Genomic DNA, 20111 nt, shown 5'->3' on the forward strand with positions numbered 1-20111 from the left:
TTATCATACATCCACTACACGCTGACAGCACTTCACTCACTCACTCACTCACTCACTCACTCACTCACTCACTCACTCACTCACTCACTCACTCACTCACTCACTCACTCACTCACTCACTCACTCTTTCATTTGGGAAAAAACCCCAAAGAAAAGTTAATGGGACTTGTAATGGTACAGATATACTGTGTAATATGAATGGTTATTTGAATGTGAAGATTTTGCTACTACAGTTTTGCCTTTGACTTTTCTTGATTTCACAAGCTGTGCCAAATATAACCCACAAAACATAATAGATGTTTGAGAACAAAAGCTCAGTCTCCATTATAAAGACATTTGACATCAAGAGCATTTGATGCATAAATATACTTGCAAGAAAGCAAACAGTACAAGCCATGTATGAATATAATGAGGTGAAAATCTTCACTGAATAAAACTACTAAACTTATTTTATGAACAATAATGTGGAATTTCTTTGACTGCAGTACTAAAATTCCTAAATCTATTTCTTAAAAGTTATTTTAAAATGCTATCAGTTCTGTAAGACAGAGGCTAGATCTGGACACCTTTATGCATAGTCTAAAATAGTATAAGCTGAACATGTGATGGGTGAACAGAATTGTGTATACCCTCCTTGCTCTGCATGTTCCACATGTTCATGTTAGCAGATATCCGATAGAGATTGGATTCCCCATTCAGTCTATACACTGTCTAAATCTGGGGAAATAAATATATTTTATTTCTTATGAAAACTTACTCCTTTCAGGGAGAAAAGATTCAACTAACAGAGTTATCTTCCCATACACACTTTGTTTGAAATTGACAAATACTTTTCCCACTCTCAGGTCAGGTTGCCTGGTGACAGTCACTTCCAGCACGATTTTTTCCACAGGGGGCTGTGTTGCCCCCGGTTTGATTTTGTTGGGAAGGAGGCTATTTTCCTGCTTCGCCACAACATTGTGGTGCATTCGTTCATCCCAGGAGGTTTCTCCAGCATTTCTCCAATCTTTCCCTGTGCTGCTTTGCTGGGGATCTTTTAAGAAAGATTTCAACAAAGCCTGGGTGGCTGCCAAGTGGGTGGGAAAGTTCATGTTTTCCTAGTCCCACCCACACAGCAGCCATTTCCCTTGCTTTCTTATGAGCCATAATATCTCACAAACACCACTGAGGTTCTCTGTTCCATTCCAAAAATCCCTTCAGCACTAAAATATAACATAGTACGAGATATAACTGACAACACAACTGACAACTGACAACACAACAAAAAACAGAGCTGCAGATGAAAGAAAATGGCAGCAAAAATTCAGTGAAAACTACAAAACACATTCCAACTTTAATCAACATAGTAAAATAATTCTCATTGTAGTAATCACAAATTTTAAAATATTAATATCAATAGACCTCTGGAGATGAGGCAGACTAAATAATAAACAACAGAAAACAGCAATCAAATTCCATTATCATAAGTAACATTAGATGAAAACTGCCAATGACAACAGATAATTGATAAAAGCTAAACTACTCAGCACTAACTGAAACAAAATATCTTTGCCAGGCAATGAAAATATAGTAAAGCAGGGTTCAGGTGAGCCTCTCAGCAGCATGGCCGGGTGCTGGTATAGAAAAGGTTCTATCCTGCCATTTTGTCAGTGACAGCATCCAAAGAAAAGTCTGAATATGAAATCTGAGCAGGTAGGTACCAGGATAATATAGAAGCTGGTGAGTCTTTAAATAGTAAAATGTTCAGAATTCTGAGTCCCAACCAGGATCTTCAGTTATGTCAGTAAACATACTGGCACCCAGTGGAGAAATTTCAATATAGCTGTAATATGGGTTTGCATATCTTCATTCTATACATAGCATCTGGACTGGATCAAGGTTCTGAGAGAGCAGTTTCTGTCCAGGAAATGAGTACCACTGGCATATAACTAAACTTGGCAAGAGGTATTATATATGACATGTCAGCTGAGTATCAAAAAATGAAGCTGGATCTAGCAGCCCCCCAATGCTGATTCTTGAAAATCGTACAACACCTAGGCTGGATGGCAAAGGTCCCACCCTTTTTCTACACACAACTTTCATTATGTTTGGGTGGGGTAACATATAACAGCCAATCGGGGCCCATTATACTTTGAATCAACTATATAAATGAAAGCATGACAGTACAAATCTGTTAAATGGCCCTTTTCAGTCAGATGGAGATTAACACTCAGAGGTGCTGGATTATGGAATCTGAGGTTTGACAGTCTGGCTTCTGAAGAGGCAGCCAAATGAAGTGTGGCTGCTGGGACAGGCTAACACTTAAAATGTCTAAGTTTGTATGTGAAAACAGCAAACGTCACTAAAAGTCTTAACAAGGGATCTTAGGAATGGCTATCTTCCAAAGAGTCCACAGTAGAATTAACCATTTAAGGGTTACAATAAAAGTCCATAGCTTTGGCTGCTCTCTGCATCTAAACTGATCAATAATAACTGTGTAGTTTTCCTACTGACATGCCCAGCATAAGCTGTGTGATGCAACTGTAAATAGTTTCAGACCTCTTCGCAAAACAATCTTCTAACTATTGTCAAAGGCTTTCATGGCCAGATTCAACTGGTTCTGGTGGGTTTTCTGGGCTGTGTGGCGGTGGTCTGGTAGATTTTGTTCCTAACGCTTCGCCTGCATCTGTGGCTGGCATCTTCAGAGGTGTATCACAGAGAAAATTCTGTTTCACACTGTGTCTAAGTGAGAAGGGAAGTTTAGTGTGGTATATTGTCCATGTCCCAGGGTGGGGAACCAACCATTAAGTGTTTGGGTGGAACTTGCTATGCAAAGGTGTGGTTGAACCAATCTTCTAACTCTTTCCAAGGGAGGAAATAAACTGCATTTGTAAATTGAACCAACTTCATCTATACTGTATTCCACTTGCAACAGTAAAGTTCAAATGGATCAGCTCAGCTGTTGTGGGGGCAAACATGGATTGCTGTTCTAAGAACTAACCAATTTCCAGTGGGCATGGAAATGTGACAGTTAAGTTGGAATTCAAACGTCACACAACTCACACAACAGTGAATAGACTGAGAAGAAAACGCAGAATACAAGGAATCCTAAGAGATATAGAACTCAGAAGCTGTGGGTGGAGGAGCGGGCAGAATAGAATAAAGAATGGCCTAAGAAGCAGGAACCTGAAGAAATGGTTGATGCCTGGAGGAAAATACAGATGAGAAAAGAACCAAGGCAAAAAGAGGCTAACAAAATACAAGACTTCAGAGTACATAAGCTCAGAAGGACCTCTATGGGTGGTGAGAAACAGACAGAGGAGTCGAGAGGCTAGTAATAAAAGAAATGGTTGCTTGTTCTAGATCTGCCAGTTTCTTTATTTACAAATATGTATCTTGGCTTTCTGTCCTTACATAGGCCACCAAGGAAGGTAACAATTTGAGACATAAGAGATAAAAATCACATTTATGGTTTTCATTGTCCAGCATAATAATCCAATCCCAAGGTAACAAGGCTCAAAAAGTAACCATGTGTATCAGAGTTAATCATCTAAATATTTGGTTGTAACCTACCTTACAGGGATGTTGGGAGGATAAAACAGAGGTGGGGAGAGTGATGAAAACTGCTTTGAATCCTCACTGGGGAGAAAGGTGGGGGTATAAATGTAACAAATAAAGTAGTTCATTCTCCACAGTTTGTTCCTCACCTTTTTCTCACCCTTGCCAACCTAATGCTCTTTGCAAATAACCCAAACATTTGCAGAACTCTGACTACTTAATTTGCATTATGTGGGTCCAGAGCATGAACAAATCTGATTATTAGAGTGCAACAGAAGGCAGTTCTGAAAATTAATTGAAAGATGAATGATTCAAAATTATTTTAATCCTCTACAGACATTGTCTGCAAAAGGCATTGTTTTATTCTGAATGACACATCACCTTCCTATTTTTTTTAAACAAATCACATTTGCTAATCAGGTGAAAGTGAAACCGAGTCATAGGCTGAAGAATGGAATAGTGGTTGAGATAAGGATGCATAAGATAGAAATGAATGGGGGGAAAACATCCATGCTTCTGTGCCATCCTAGTATTTAACCTTGGACAATCAAAAGCCCCAGTTTTATAATCTTTTTAAAAGAAACTGAAGTGAAGGAATCACTGATTCACTGATTGCTTCTCTATGGTGGATTTGGCTAATATGTACTTTTCTGACCTAATATTTACAGTCTGTTTGGGAACACAAAGAGAAGGATGCTAGAAGAGCATGTGGGCAGGAATCTGAACAAAAACAGTCTTAAAAGCAGGATGAAATGGAAGGTACAGAGCTGGCAGTGACGTTTGTACCAATTGACTTATACTTAGCAATTGATGTTTCATGCAAATATAATCAAAGAAATTGTCAATGCATCTGAAGTGACATTTTCAGTATCAACAGATTTGAGCATTAAGAGTATAAAAATATGAATCTGGTTCCAGCCTTCCAGCAGCAGTAAAGGGGGGAAAGGTGATGATTGCTGGCTGGACAACAGTTGGTGTCAAGAGTTCAGTTGCTTTTTTCTTACTTCCTGGGTGTACACTGAACTCCTTCTGTGCATGTATGCTGGGTTTCCCCACCTCCCTGTGAAATAACGGGTTGCAAGCTGAAAGGGAATGAGGGGCAGCAGAAGAGGTGCACAGCCTCTAACAGTGCAGTCCTGGGAGAAGAGGTAGAAGCTCTCAAGGAGCCAACTGAGCATTATGCTGCTGTATTTTGGAAGTACACCAGCATAATGCTTAGTTACTTTGGTGCATGCCCCAAGCTTCTCTCCACCACTTTCAGCCATTGTCACAGTCCTGCTTTGACTGGCCATCAGCTGAACAAAGGCATAGGTTCCTGAGCCATAATGCAAGCTTCATTTCAGAATGGGAGCACCTCTCCCCCTCCATTCCCATTTGTCTTGCAGGAGCTGTGCCCTGTGCAGCAGCAGCTCAGGGTGATAGCTCATTAGCAGTCCCCAAGTACTTTAACATAGGACAGGTGAGCCTTGGTCAGATGTCAGAAGCCTCTGCATTAAGAGGACATTGCAGCAGAGTCCTGCCCCATGCAACCAGGGGAGGAGCACTTAGTAAGGCACTTGTGACCACTTGTGCCTGTCTCTATTTTGCTCTGCTGCAGGCAAACTCTGGTCCTCACCAGCACTTTCTCCCATTCTCTGATCAAACCATTGTCACAGTCTTTCTCCTGGAGTCACCAGTTGTTCTCAGCCTACTGCCCCACCTGTAACCCTGCCCTGCTTGGTTGCATGCCTCCCCAAAGTGGAGCAGTTCATTTCTCTGTGGCCCTTTGGGGGTCATTTCTGGAGTCCTAAGCCCCTATCTCCGTTGATTGACCAATAAAGGGTTGTTTGGCACAACAACTCTTCCTATGTTAGCATGTGACATGTGTGTCTGATTACTGACACGCTGAAAAAGTTTTGGAGGAATTACTTGAGAGATGTTCTCCACATAACTACTGTGCACTTGAATATATCTGACAGTTCAATGAAGGACATTAATATGGCCCCCTGAGACAGTCAGAAATTTGGGGGTTAATCAGGCAACCTTGGGAGTTGATGCTTAAAGGCACCCTGGAGTGGAGACTTCATTTCTCCTTTCCCTGTGTTAATCTGTTCCAGGAAACAGAGGCTGATGCACACTTTTGCAGATGCTCACAGCTGCGTATGTCAGTTTTTGCTGGTTCCCCACTCTTCCCCAGTTCATTGCCTGTGGTTTAGATGAATTGTTTCCTAGCTGATGAATGATTGATAGGGGAGCCCTCCCATGAATTAGAGTCTATGACCTATTTCTGTGCTTTCTGGAAGGGGGGTTGGTATGCTGACAGTTAGAGAGAATGGGACAATAAGGCAGTAAAACATCTAAAAAGGGACATTGTGGCACAAAATCAGGTGTGTTTCATGGGAACCAGCTGTGGTATTTGCAGCAGGACTGCTGTGAGTATTCTGGTCCTGGCAACCACCATGAAGGTCAAATCTGCCCAGCCAAGGCATTCAGTGTTCTTTGTCAGAAGATGACTGTATCAAACTTCCATGTGGGGATTTGATGGAGCTTTGAAAGGCCTGGTCAAACATCACACATCTTTACAGATTCACCCCAGCAGTTGCCCCCACTGGATGGAGGTAACTTGGCCACCCACTCCTCCCCCTCCACACACACACTTCATGATAAAAAAATAGGGAAAAATTCAATTTGACACACTCCCTAATGAATATTGGGAGTTATTCTCCATACAGGCAGCTATAGCTCTTCTGCAATTAGAAAGCCAGTTTGATTCCCCTCCCTAGCTATTCATGGAAATTTGTGATGGAGAACATATAGCAGCCACCTCCAAAAAATCTAGAGGCAATGCCCTGAAGATTTTTGGTATCCTGACAGTCAGGATTGACCAATTTTCAAGGGCTGCAGTAGCCTGCCGTGGCATCCCCACAAGGTTGCGTGTGGAGACATGTGCCCCGGGCAAAACCAATTAGTCATATGGGGGTGCAAAATGGCCCCCCACATGAGCAGCTTGGGAGCAGGAAGCAGCATGGTTGCGGCTGAAGCACTCCAGCCACGGCCGCATCGCTTTCCACTCTGAGCAGGCTGCTTGGGCTCCGGCCAGCTGGAGGCTGAGCAGCCTGCTTGGGCTCCAGGAAGCAGTGTGGCTAAGCTAGAGCTCAGCCACAACCTCCAAGCAGGCCTCCAGTCAGAGAGAGAGGGGCACTCCACCCTTCTCCTTGGGCCAGCCCCCCACCTCCATGGGCTCTGATGGAGGTGGGGTGGCCAGCAGTTTTCCATAGGTCTGTTGAGTGTTCTTGAGGAGCACCCAGCTGGGCCACAGCAGCCTGCTGCCGGACCACCCCACCCCACCTCCATTGGATCGCCCCACCCCACCTCCGTCGGAGTGCGCTGGGTGCCCCTTCAGTTGCCGGCTCAGGTAAGTGGGGCAAAGGGGGCCATGGGGGGCATGGGGGGCAGGTTGCACCATTTTGCCCTGCTACGCCTCTGGTAGCCTGGGACCTGGCCAATGGAGACTTCCAAACGTACAGTGTTTCACACTTCATCCTGCCTCATTCTCATCCCAGCCTATTGAGGTGGGGATATGCTGCTGTGAAGGACTGGAATAGTCCACGTAGGCAGGGATTTGCTCTCCCTGTGGGTGTCCTTGGAACCTTTCAGAGAATAGACTAGCATCCCCATGGTTACCTTGATGCTGGCCACAGTAGCAGAGGCAGCCCTCAGGATTGCCCTGCCCATGTGGAGTAGTCACAATGGCTAGTAGCCAAAACCCACCCACCCCCACCCCCACCCCCACCCCCACCCCAAAACAAACCAAACAAAAAGACCTAAAAATGCCTTTTTGGTTTTTTCCAGTTAAAAAAGATCCTCTGAAATATAGCCCCAAAAGCAAAAGCCAAAAAATTTTTTTAAAGGTTTTGGAGAATTGCTGCAGCTACTGTTAAAGGGCACTTGTAGAAGCAAATTTAAATCAGTGCTGAGAGTCCCTTGCACAGGTCCACAGTCAGGTTGATCTGGGGTCAGAATCTGTAGGTGTAAACAAGGTAGATGGCAGCAGTCATGTTGTATTTACACTGCCTGCCTCTCAAAACTCCTTCTTATTGAACTTTTCTGGAAACTAATCCGCACCCTGTGAAGACTCACTGCTCTCCTTCTCCAGCAGATAATCCAGTCAATGGGTGTCATGCCTTTTAGTCTGCATCGCCCTCTGGCAATACTGTCTGTGTAGATCAGCTAGCTCAGTTAACCCTGGTGGACTAATTGTCCAAGAATCTTCAGCTGGTACTGGATCAGGTAGGATAATTCATCCTCCTTAGCCTGCAGCAGACTCTGCTAAAATGAGCCATCCTTGCAATCCCGTCCTCTATCTTGGTCCTCTCTTCTACCAGCCAGAAGTGTTCTGAAGCCCTTCTTCAGCTGCAGCAGTCTCCCAGGTTGCTCCATTTTCAAAGCAGGGTTTGAGGATGTTACTAGCTCCACCGGCTCTCAAACACTATTACAGAACTGGACTGTGCAACCCTGCCCTGCCTGTTCTGGGCATGTCTTAGTGTGGCTGCTACAGCTGTCAGTTTTTTTATGATTTATCTTAGACAAGGTAAGCTGACCCTGCAAACCCAGGGTGACTCCCATCACCGGATGAAGACTCTGCTCCAGCCTTCTGAGCTTGGTGGGTGGCAAACTGGAACAGAGTCTTCTTGCATTGGCATCAGAGCTCTGGAACTCTGTTCCCAGGGAGATTCCTCTTTCTCCTTCTGCTGCTGTCTTCTGCCAGCAGTTGAATGTTTTTGTTTGTTTGTTTGTTTGTTTGGCTATTGCAGGTTTTCTGGGCTTTACGGCCATAGTCTCATAATTTTTGCTTCTAGTTTCGCCTGCTGGTATTTTCAGAGGTATGTCATGGCAAGATGTGTTTCTCTCCATGGCATGCAGATTTTTTGTTTCAGTTGAGATTCCTTCTGGGTTTCCTTCAATGATCCCTCATTCCCAACTGTTTTAATAGCTGTTTTTATATTTTGTGTGCATTTTAGTTCTATTTTAAACTATTTTAATGGTATGTGTTGAGTTGATTGTAGTAGTTTTATAATGTGATTTGATCATATGTATTTTAAATTGTCAGCTACTTTGGTGGCCCTTTGGTGGCAGAAAGGTGGGATACAAATTTTGTAAATAAAGTAAATAAAATATCTGGAGCAAATTCCACATTTTATAAGAACACCTTCATGTGAATCAGATGTATTCTAAGCATTCCTTTCACAGCAGCTGCCCATTAAACTTTTAACTGGCCTTGAAATTCCTGGGTTTTAAAAGCAGTTAGAAGGTTGTTGTAAAAGCAGCAGAAAAGAAATATCGTAGAAAATTCATTTCCACTGAAGTAACTCACAACAACCATCTCCTTTTAGAACCTGAGAGCAGGGTGGCTGGGGTGGCTGCTGGGGGAAACAATTCCAGTGTGCGTGCTATGGTCACCTCTTTGGACTGTAGTCATAGAGATGAATGATCTAAATTATCTAGCATATATAAGCACTAAGAGCTGCAAGCTTTAATGAGCTTAATAGGTAGATTAATCAACTAAGGCTTTAGCTGATTAATTGGTGGGGGCCAGTTTTAATCAGCAGTCTTGACAGTTATAGGTACGCTTTATTTTTGAGGCTATTTTTGTTCTAGTGTGCTGCTATAATAGGAAATGAAAAAGAAAATACTAAAGATTGTGTTTCATGCTATCAGTGATGCTAACTTAATTTAATTATAAGATATAGCATACTTCCTTCAATATATCAATGCTGATAGCATTACCAGAGTTCAATTAATTAATTGGTTAAGAGACTAAGGACTAATCAACTGAAAATGTGACACTCAGCCCTACTATTCACTGAGTCACGCAAATAACTTTGGCTAGATGGATTGTTCCCATTAGGATTGTACTTTTCCTTCCAAAATTGATCCAGGGAAAACTTGGGGAAAAGGGCTAAATTCTTCTTAGCTGGATAGAATTAAGTAGTGATAGCTTGAGTGAAAGAGCACATATGGTTCAATTGGGGAAAAATGCAGAATTCTGGTGGAACTTGTTATCTATATTCGTCACTGGATATAAATATGCTGCTGAAAATGGCACTCCCATCTTATTTCATATTCTTCCCTCTTCCCATGATGCATACATCCTCTAGCCAATGTTGTGAAGTCAGAGCATTGTGCATTTTTCTGGATCACAATGTGATGATATGAGACCAGTGACATTTTTTTTTTTTTTTGCTGAGAAGCTTGGGATGAAGAAGTGGAGCTTTTCCAGGCTGTAGGAGGGCTGTTATACCAGCCTTCTCAGGAGATTGACCCAGAAAGCATGCAGGCCTGCTGTGATTCTTTCTTGATTTTGTGTGTAAAATCACTTGCATCCACAATTGCTTTAGTTAAATCTCAGGATTTTTTGGACGGTAACATGATCCTAGTATGTGGATGAATTTTAGGTGTTGAGGCCAGATGAAGGGAACAAGCAGCTGAAAAGGGTGCAATCCATCACATCTAGACCAAGGACGTAGGTAAGGGGGGGTTCTCGGGTTCAACCCCCCCACATTATATGTCCGAAGCTCCGCCCCCATTCGTGGGTTTTTTGTATTTTTCCCAGTGTTATTTCCATTTTTGGCCTGCAGGAGGCGCAATTTCTAGGCTAGAAACACCAAAACTTCAGGGTATCTTCAGGAGACTCTCCTGCTGACACCACCCAAGTTTGGTGAAGTTTGATTCATCAACCATCAGAGGAGGATAATGAGAGGGTGGGCCATGCCAAACATCGGAAGCAGGAGCCCGCTTGAGCAAGCTGGAATGAAACACAGGATGAACTTTGCTAAGTGCTTTAGGCAAATCCAAACTAGCAGTCACATGATTAATCACCTGCACAACTTTAAAAGGTCCAATGTACTTGAAACCAATCTCCCTGAGATAATTAGTAGATAAGTACACCCAGTCATTCACTTTGAGCTCTAGGGACTGTCTGCGTTTGTCTGCCTGCTGCTTCTGGGAGTATTTGGCTTTCTACAATGCCCAGAGGGTGGGGTCCCACCCATCTACGATAGACTGTATCCATTTCTGTAAATCCGGGGGTCTGTTGGGAGTCACACCCAAAAAGGGAAGAGGTTTAACTGACAGTCCATTAACCACTTTAAAAGGAGTCTGCCCAGTACTGCTATTGACTATGGACCCCTAACCACACCTTCCACCCCCACTACCCTAAGCCTTACCTTTCAACCCCCCATGCCTCACCTTACCACCCTGACCCACCAGAACCCTCACCTTTGTGACCTCCCCCACCTGAAGCCTCCCATTCCACCCTTTCCCAATCTTCCACCCCAAGCCTGCCCTTTCAGCCCTCCCACCACCCCAAGCCACTCTGTTCCATCCTTCTCCAATCCAGCCCTCACTTTGCCACCCTCCACCCACCCTACTTCTCTCCACCTTGCCTCACCTCCCTTTCTACCTCAAACCACACTCTTCAACCTCTCCCACCCCTGAGCCACAGATGCACACCCAGGTAAGTGTCACACCTTGAGCAAGGGTGGGGTGGGGGCTGCTATAGCCCCACTAAAGCCCATTTCTGGGTAGGTCCTTCCTCTTCTACCCCTTTCTAGGCCCCATCACATCTCCCAGCAATGGGCTTTACTGCTAGTAGATTGTTTGGCCGTGGTGGGGGAGGGCGGCTTCCCATGGGGTGGGCAGAAAACTCAGATTTTGCCCCAAGCTCCATTTTCCCTAGCTACTCCTCTGGAGACAGGTCATGTTCAGAACCCGTTGTTAATTTATTTGAATCCCACCACTGCCCCCAGCCCCCCAAATTACCTTATCAAGATTTTCAGGAGGGTTGTTTCTCCTGAAAAAAGGCAACTGTTTAAATGGATTCAAAAACCCCGATCTTGAGTCATGCCAAACATTTTTGGCATGATTTCAGCCACTTTGGCCCTGCTGCCATTTTTTAAAAAAGATTGAGGGGAATCCCCTCTCCCCCTCCCCTTTCCCCCTCACATACCTAATAGCCAGCCAGGCAAGCATTGAGCTCCACTGACACTGCCTCTGGGCTCCATATGGGACTCAAAGGTGGACGTCAGTGCAGAGCTGCAAGTTGGGCTAAGCATGCAGGCTCGTGCCAGCCACTGCCACCACCTCCCAGCTCCATGTGGCTCTTGGACATGGCCACCGCTGCCACTGGACTCCTGGACTCAAGACCAGTGAGGGGAGAGGGAGATGGGGGAGGAGAGGTAAAATTCAGATTCAGGGTTATTGGAGTCATGTAGATGGATGATCTAAATTATCTGGCATATTTTTTTCAGGAATCCTGGATATTTCTGATATGGGGGTTCGAGAATATCTGCGATCCCCCTCCCAAATTCAGGTCCATTAAACCTGAATCCTAATTTTAGCCATTTTTTTGCACACTCATAGTTGGTATCAAGCTGGCCAAGTATGATTGAGTGAACATGAGAAGGAATACACACACCTTTGCTAGAGAGAGTCATTCTGGCATCTTTGAAAAAGTCATTGTGAGCCCTCTCTTAAGGAAGACATCTTTAACTTAAACAACTGCTGCCCAGTGGTTTTCTTACCAGACCTCTGCTGTGGGTGGAGGATCCCTTGCATCCAGCGGGTACTTCCCCTCCTGCACTGAGCTGTTCTGGTGTGGGGGAATGGGAGTGAATGGTGGGGTATCTGACATTACCAATCATGTTTATTAGGTTGCTGATGAGACCCCCTGCTACCAGTAACCCTCCCAAGGGCCAGTATCCCCTCTTTTATGGAGCAAGGTGCTTGAGTGGGTGGTGGCTACACAGCTCCATGCAGCCTTGATGAAATGCATTATTTGGGCACACGTCAATCCAGACGCAGGCTCAGAAACAGTCTTAGTCATTTTGACTAATGATCTTCACCAGGAGAGTGACATGTAATGCAGACCCCCATTAATTCTCCTGAATCTGTCTGTGGCATTCAGTATCATTGAGCATGGTATCATCATGAACAGGATGACTCTGCTGCTTGGCCCAGTACTTATGCTATGGGGTCCTGCAAGGATCTATGCTGTCCCTGTGCCGTTTAACATCTGCATGAAACAACTGGAAGAGATTATCTGGGGATTTAGAGTGGAGTGGCACCAATATGTAGATGACACCCCGCTCTATTTTTCTTACCAGCTGAGCCAGATGGGTCTACTCTATATCCAACATACCTGGCTGCCCACCTGTTTCTGGGCACAATTCAAAATGCTCACTTTTACCTTAAAGTCCTAAATGGCTTGGTGCCAGTGCAGGTTAAGAACTGCCACTGCCCATATTGTCCAGCCCACCAGTTAAGATTCTTTTCACAAACCTGCTCTCTGAACCCCTACCTTCAGAGGTAAGGCAACCATCAGAACCAGGGGTTTTTCCAACAGTGGCAGCTCACCTTTGGAAGATCCTCCTCCTTGAGTATCATCTGGCTCATACTATACTCTTCATTAGATATTATGCCAAAGCATTCTGTTTTTAACTTTTTAGATATCTATTGGTTTTCTAGCTTGAAGACTATTTTATTAATTTAATTTTAGATTGTTTTATGTATATTATCTTATGGATTGATTTTATTGGCCTTTTATTAGTATGCTTTTTATTGATTTAGACTGATTAACGTTTTTGTTGGGATAGCTTGTTTTATTGTTTTCACTATGTTTGATTTTGTTTTATTATTGTGAGCTGTCTTAAGCAAGTCAGGGGGGTGACATACACATTTTTGACATAAATAATGTATAAACATGGCAGGAAGTGGACTTGACATAGCCATATCAAGTTCTGAATTGCATGCAACATGCCATCCCATCAACAGATAATTAAGACATTATGGGTATATCATATTCTTCCCTCTTCCCATGATGTATAGCATCCTCTAGCCAATGTTGTATGTAATCTACTTTCATTATTGGGACTGACTTTGATAAAAGGTTTTCTTATTTTCATCCTGAAAGCTCATATAAGGAATGACATCAAAATGGGTTTAAAAAAATCTGCATTTGGCAGACTTGCTCTGAGGATTTTTGACAGAAACACCTTAACAAACTTTTATCCTTGCAACACCCCAGTCCCTTACTTATGACTTCCTGTATCTAGACTCTGGAACTTCCTATTTCTGCTCCTGCTTCTGACAGGAAGACTTGTTCACCAACTCACAACACTTGTGTGGTCTTGACTTTTAAAGATGTATAACTTAGTTTTTGGATAGAATGCTTTGTTTACAATCTCTGTAAACTATGGTAAATTTTCCTTATACAGAACTGTTATGTCAGACCAGAGCACGAAGAGTTCAAAAAGCTATAATTAATAATGTGACTGGCTTCTTTTTATCTTTTAGTGAGTTTTTTTTTACAGGGAAGCATAGTTAGAAATTGTCAGACAAGATTTCAAACCACTTTCCCAACATAAACTCTGTTTGCTTGAGCAATGAGCATTCTAAGCAATTGGGCAAAGTGACACAGATTGGGTAGGATCCAAGCAAAACTACCCAAGATATTATAAATGCAAAAAGGAAAGTGGGCTTGGATCACTCTGCGTTGTACCCAACAGACCAAAGCCATGCTCAGAAGAAAGGATTAAAGATTGCTCTATGTATATCACAAAATGGTGGTGATTGGTGGGGGATCAATTACCTGGTATAAACTTTTTCACCTTGCACCCCAAATGTATATCTATTGTGTATTTATTTATTAAAGGGAAAAGAAGTCCTCTATGCAAACACTGGTCATTACTGACCTATGGGGTGATGTCACATCACAACATTTACTAGGCAGACTATGGTTGATTCCGCACAGTACAAATATAACAGGGTGACAACGGGAAATATCCTGGTTGGGAAAGAACGTCACATGGGTCCCTCCCCCAAAGCAGGATTGCCGAACCACGACATTTCCCTCAACCTGGGTTTTTCAAAAATCATCAAAATGACAATCTTTTTGAAGAATTATGGGTTCAGCATGCTTCTGTGGAAATGGCACGGGCTCCAAACCACTTCATTTTTTCCCACCCTGCTGCCTGTTCTCCCACTTTATGTCATGTCAGTTTCATTTCTGCTGAGTTACTGATAGCCCACCATTTCAGAAACATCCCCCAAGCCCATTTTCTCCCCTTGGCAGCAACTGTGAGTGCCATTTCACCCAAATGTGTACAGCAATGGATGTTCAGAGCACATATCTAGGCAGATGCATACCTTTGGATGTGAATGTGACCTTTTGTTTTGCTTCCTTTTTGGACAGATGGTATTATTTTGTATATCACAACTTTAAGGGTGGGGTTGCATTCTTCATGTTTACATGTGTCATGGTTCCAAAGTCCTAAACTTTTTTTCCACACTGGAGAAATGGGAGGAGGAGGTCCTGCTTGGGCTCCCAGGGTTGCTGTAGATTCTCCACCAATCAGAAGTGTTCCCTTAGCAGAGGGTGGGAGCAGGAGGAAGGAGGACTGCGGTGATGGAACAGCCAATCAGAACACAGGAAAAATAAGATGTTTGTGCTTGCACTTTTCATTGTAAAGAAAAAAAAGTGGGTTCATGCAAAAGGGTAGAAAGAAAACAGATTGTTTCCTTCATGGAAAACAAGCACCCATTCAAAGGTCAGAAATGGAATAAAATAGAACCAGATTAAAAAATAACAAATGTGACCCATTATTATTATGCTGTACAGAATCAACCTATGTTTATGGGGTGGTTTGCCATTGCCTTTCCCAGTAAGCTACACTTTACCTCAAGCAAGCTGTGTACTCATTTTACCAACCTTAAAAGGATAGAGGGCTGAGTCAGCCTTGAGCCAATTACCTGAAACTGATTTCCATCGGGGTCCAACTGAGGTCATAAGCTCCTATTTATTTAAAACAATATCTATATATGGTATTTCTTTACCCAAGTACACGGGATAACATTTTTATTATCGTTGATTTTTCTTGTTAATTTGTTATTACATTAATGTATCCTTCTTTCTTTAACATTTTTACTTCACACATTGACAACAGGGAGTTAAGCAAAACAAGTTCTAATGTTTCCCATACAAAGTCAAAGGCAGGGGTTAACTATTGTATCCACAAATGCTGTAAACCTGTTGTGGCAGGTCCCTTCATCCTCCTATTTGTGGCAGGCTCAGGAAACCTGCTAATTATACTGTTACTTATACTGTTACTTATACTATTGTTGTGAGCCGTCCTGAGCCCTTTGGGGGAGGGTGGGATATAAATTGAATAAACTAAACTAAACTAACTAATTATACTGGTCTTTTTTCTCATCTTTTCTAATGGTTGAGCTGTTTTGGTGGTAACGTACAAGGTGCTCAGCCTTAAAATCTCCAGATAGGTGAATAGAACTGTACAGAAATTGCCTTTTTTGCTTTAATTTTCTCCCAATTTGTTTGTAGCTGTTTTAGCTAAAGGTCACACCCCAGCTGTGGATTATTTCCTTCATAGTTAGGATTTCAACAACCCCTTTCAAGTATTTGCACCTGATCACAATAATGACTTTTTCTTTGTTAATTAGGGTTAAAGAGTGATTGGTCTGTTTATGCCACCTGACCAGCAGTTTTGTATAATTGCCCTTCAACATTCAAAGAAGCACTCTTCCTCTTACTTTCATACTCATTTCTCTCTCTACATGTCTGAGCATAACCTCCACAACCCTTCCCACCCACCCACCCTCTGTTATCTTAGGCATTTTGAAGCTGTTGGACTCTGCCAGCCAGTTCTCATCAGCAATACTTTTCATCTTTCACTTTGCTTACAGTTTGTTTTGAAGCTATGCTACCAATGTTTTATACTGTTATTTTAATCTTTAGCTATTTTTGTTATTTTGTTTGTTGATCACGTGTTGTACTCAATAAACCTTTAAAATATTTTATTCAAATTTTTTGCCTTTGACTTCTGTGTGCTCACCAAAATCCTGACTCACGTTTGAGAAGTGGTTAGTCAGCACTTTCTCTACATGGTTGGCAGTGGGTGGATTTTGGTGCACACTCAGTGGTTGGATTCTTGCAAGCAGATGATTGATTTTTTTTCTTGCACTGGCATGGAGAGTCAAGATTTTATTTGGAAAATGCAGGCGGATGAACAAGTAGTCAGAACTAGGTGTATAGCACAGTTGTGCTGGAGGATTCCAGGAGAAGTGTGGTCATTGCAGCAACTGAGCCTGAAGCAAGCAGTGGGCTGGCAGCCCAGGAGATGGGAGCCTGAGGACAGCTGTTGGAGGCTGTGGAGCTGATTGTTCTCAGTGATGACAACCAGGAGTTGCCAGAAATGCATTCCAAAGGATTATCAGGAGCCAGAGAAGCCAAGCAGGATAATCTCAAGACAGAGGATTTGTCGGTGCTGACCAATGCTTAGGGCTGGATATGAACCGAGCAAGTATCTGTGTGTGCTCAGGAATTTGCTGTAAATCTGTTGATACGGGACAGGCAAAGGGATATGCCTGCTGCATAGCAGAGAGGCAGTTCCCATGTTGCCAGTTTGGTGAGTCAAGTAATGAAAAGTTCAGGAGGCGAGCGTTGACCAGATTTGAGGACTAGCTAAAGGAAGGACTGAGAAAAGCTCTTCTTAAGAGTAAAGAAAATTAAGTACTTCCATGGCCTGCCTGAAGAGCACAGTGTAGTAATGTGATAAACAACTCGTGCTTTTTTTGTAATGTAATTCTATTGCTGCTAATGTATATTGCAAATTGAAAATCTTGAAATGGTACAAATAACTTTTTTTCTATACATTTTAGAGCGTTAAGCCCCAAAATTTTAGATTAATGGAGAAATTGCCTTTTTTGCTTTAATTTCTCCCAATTGTAGCTGTTTTAGCTAAAGGATTATTTCCTTCATAGTTAGGATTTCAACAACCCCTCTCAAGTATTTGCACCTGATCGCAACAATGATTTTGCACCAAACTGCTCTGTTAATTAGGGTTAGAGTGTGATTGGTCTGTTTATGCTACCTGACCAGCAGTTTCATATAATTGCCCTTCAGCATTCAAAGAAGCACTCCTCCTACTACTTTCATACTCATTACTCTCTCTACATGTCTGAGCATAACCCCCCCCCCCCCCCCCCGTTATCTTAGGCATTTTGAAACTGTTGGACTCTGCTGGCCAGTTCTTATCAGCTTTTCATCTCTCACTTTGCTTACTGTTTGTTTTGAAACTACGCTACCAATCTTTTATGCTGTTATTTTAATCTGTAGCTATTTTTTGTTATTTTGTTTATTGAGCATGTGTTGTACTCAATAAACCTTAAAAATATTTTATTCAAATTTTTTGTCTCTTGACTTCTGTGTGCTCACCAAAATCCTGACCCACGTTTGAGAAGTGGCTGGTCAGCACTTTCTCTACAGGAATCTTTTCCCCCATGGCAAAACCCTCTTTTCAAGGCACCAGGGAACTGAGGCAAGTTCAACAAACAGAAGTAAAATTAATTGAACAAACTGGAAAGGATCAGGAGATATTTCAAATGGATGGAAATCAGGCAAGAGATAACCATATACAAGTTTCCATATTTGGCACAGTTAGTATTTGGCAGAGTTCTTAATTCAAACTTTATAGGTTTCACAGTTATTTGGATGTTAAAAGAAGTTCTCCACTTTAAGATGGTTCAGTTAGATGTTACTGGCTAATGGATTCACAATTAATTACAGAGGGGCTGCCATTTTTGCATATAAAACGGTCAACTGATTCTGGTTCCAAGTAACCTTTATATTTTGAACATATTTTTACACCTGTACATTTCATAAACATAATGTTACATTTAAGATGTATTAAAACTGCTTTTGGGGAATGCTTGATATAGAAATGAAATTCATCCAATCCTTACAGTGACATGTCAGGAAATCCCATTACAAGCTTAATTTACACAATATACCAGTTGTAACTATGTACTTTTCAAAGGTGATCTACACATTTGTTTGTTTACTTGTAGGCTCAGATGTATGCAATTTTATATTAAAACATAGTTTACTTCTGTTTGGTCTGTTAACTCACATACACTTTTAAGCATATATTTTGATAGCTTTCCATTCTACCACAGAGATATAAAATCTATAATAGACTTTATTTTTATCTCTATGATTCTACAGATCTTGGCTTTGAACCAAGGGGCTCCACCAAAAGCATTCTCAATTGGGCCCCGCAGCTCTTAAGGCTGGCCCTGGGTATCTTTATTTCAATCAATAAAATATTTTGTTTGGGGATGTATGCCCTTCAGAAGGTAGAGACACACTGTAAATGCAGCGGTTCATCTTGGTCTGAAGGTCCTGGACTAAATAGTGAACCAAGAGGCTAACTTCCCGTCTGAGTATGGGTCACAGCCAATATGTCTCTCTCCTCACAGACAGACCTAAAATCTTTTCTGAATACTAGCCTCCCCAGACTCAAATTTGCAGCAACCCATTTGCCATATTAGGGACTCTACAGGAAAGAGGCAATTTAGACTCCCATGCTGAGAGCATGTGCTGACCAGTATATGGGCTGACCAAGATTCCACTCACAGATTAAAAATAAATCTGAACTATAATATGCAGGAGCAGAGCAAGGGGGGAGTTCACCCAGGGCATGCCTGAGTCCTGTGACCCTGCCATGCCTCCGCCACACTCCCACCACGCCCCTACACTGGTGCGTGCGCGGTGCATTGTGCCCCACCCTGTCCCCTTGACGCTACACCACTGATAATATGAGCACATTTTGTGTTGGGGGGGGGGGGGTTTGCTGTAGTCCACTAGAAACTTCCTATCTATACTGAAGAAAGGATGTGCTACTGTTCAAAGAAACCAGCCAAGTTGCAAATAGCAGCAAATTACTGCAGTCATGTTTTCATTTTCCTTAGGTTCTGATTTCTCTATCTTTGGTTTTATTCTAGTAAGAGATACCTAAAGGCTCACTTAGCCTAAAGGATCACCTGAGAGAACTTTCATGGATGAATAGTTTCCATTACATTTCCTCACATCTTCTCTCAATTAAAGGAAGTGCTATTTTCAAACATCACATGGTTCTTTAGTATGTGGCAAATTTAAGTCAGAATCTGGGAAGACACTTCAACCTCAGATTGATTTATGCTGTAAATTTACAAACCAAATAGTATTCTGTATTTGATTAAAGAAAAGAAATATATAGTTTAGGATCACTACTAGCCTTCAAGTGAGCCCTCAGAATCCCTCAGAATTACAATTTTCTCCCCCTGGAGAAAATAGATGCATTAGAGGGTGGACTCTGCTGCCTTGTCCCCCAGTGAGATCCTTGTCCTCCACAGGCTCCCCCTCCCCCCTCCCCCAAGTCTCTAGAACTTTCCAACTTGGATCTGGCAACCCTTCTCTATACCCACTGCCAGGACAAACCTAGCAACCTTAGTACAGTTCCATCCAAGATAGGAATGTACAACTAGAGGCCTGGTGGACAATTGTTACCTTCTGATTCTTACCATAGCCCCCAGTCACAGCGATTTCCTACCCTATTTATAGTACACTGCTATGTGCCACAGACGCTTTCTTCCAAGCTGAGAAACAGAAATATGGCTCATTAACCCATTTCCTGAACAGCCAGTGAGGCTTTGGCAGAGCCTCTTAACTATGCATGGGGCAGCCCAATCCAGGTACAGGT

The sequence above is a fragment of the Sphaerodactylus townsendi genome, linkage group LG02, assembly GCF_021028975.2.
Source record: "Sphaerodactylus townsendi isolate TG3544 linkage group LG02, MPM_Stown_v2.3, whole genome shotgun sequence".
NCBI classification, from domain to species: Eukaryota; Metazoa; Chordata; class Lepidosauria; order Squamata; family Sphaerodactylidae; genus Sphaerodactylus; species Sphaerodactylus townsendi.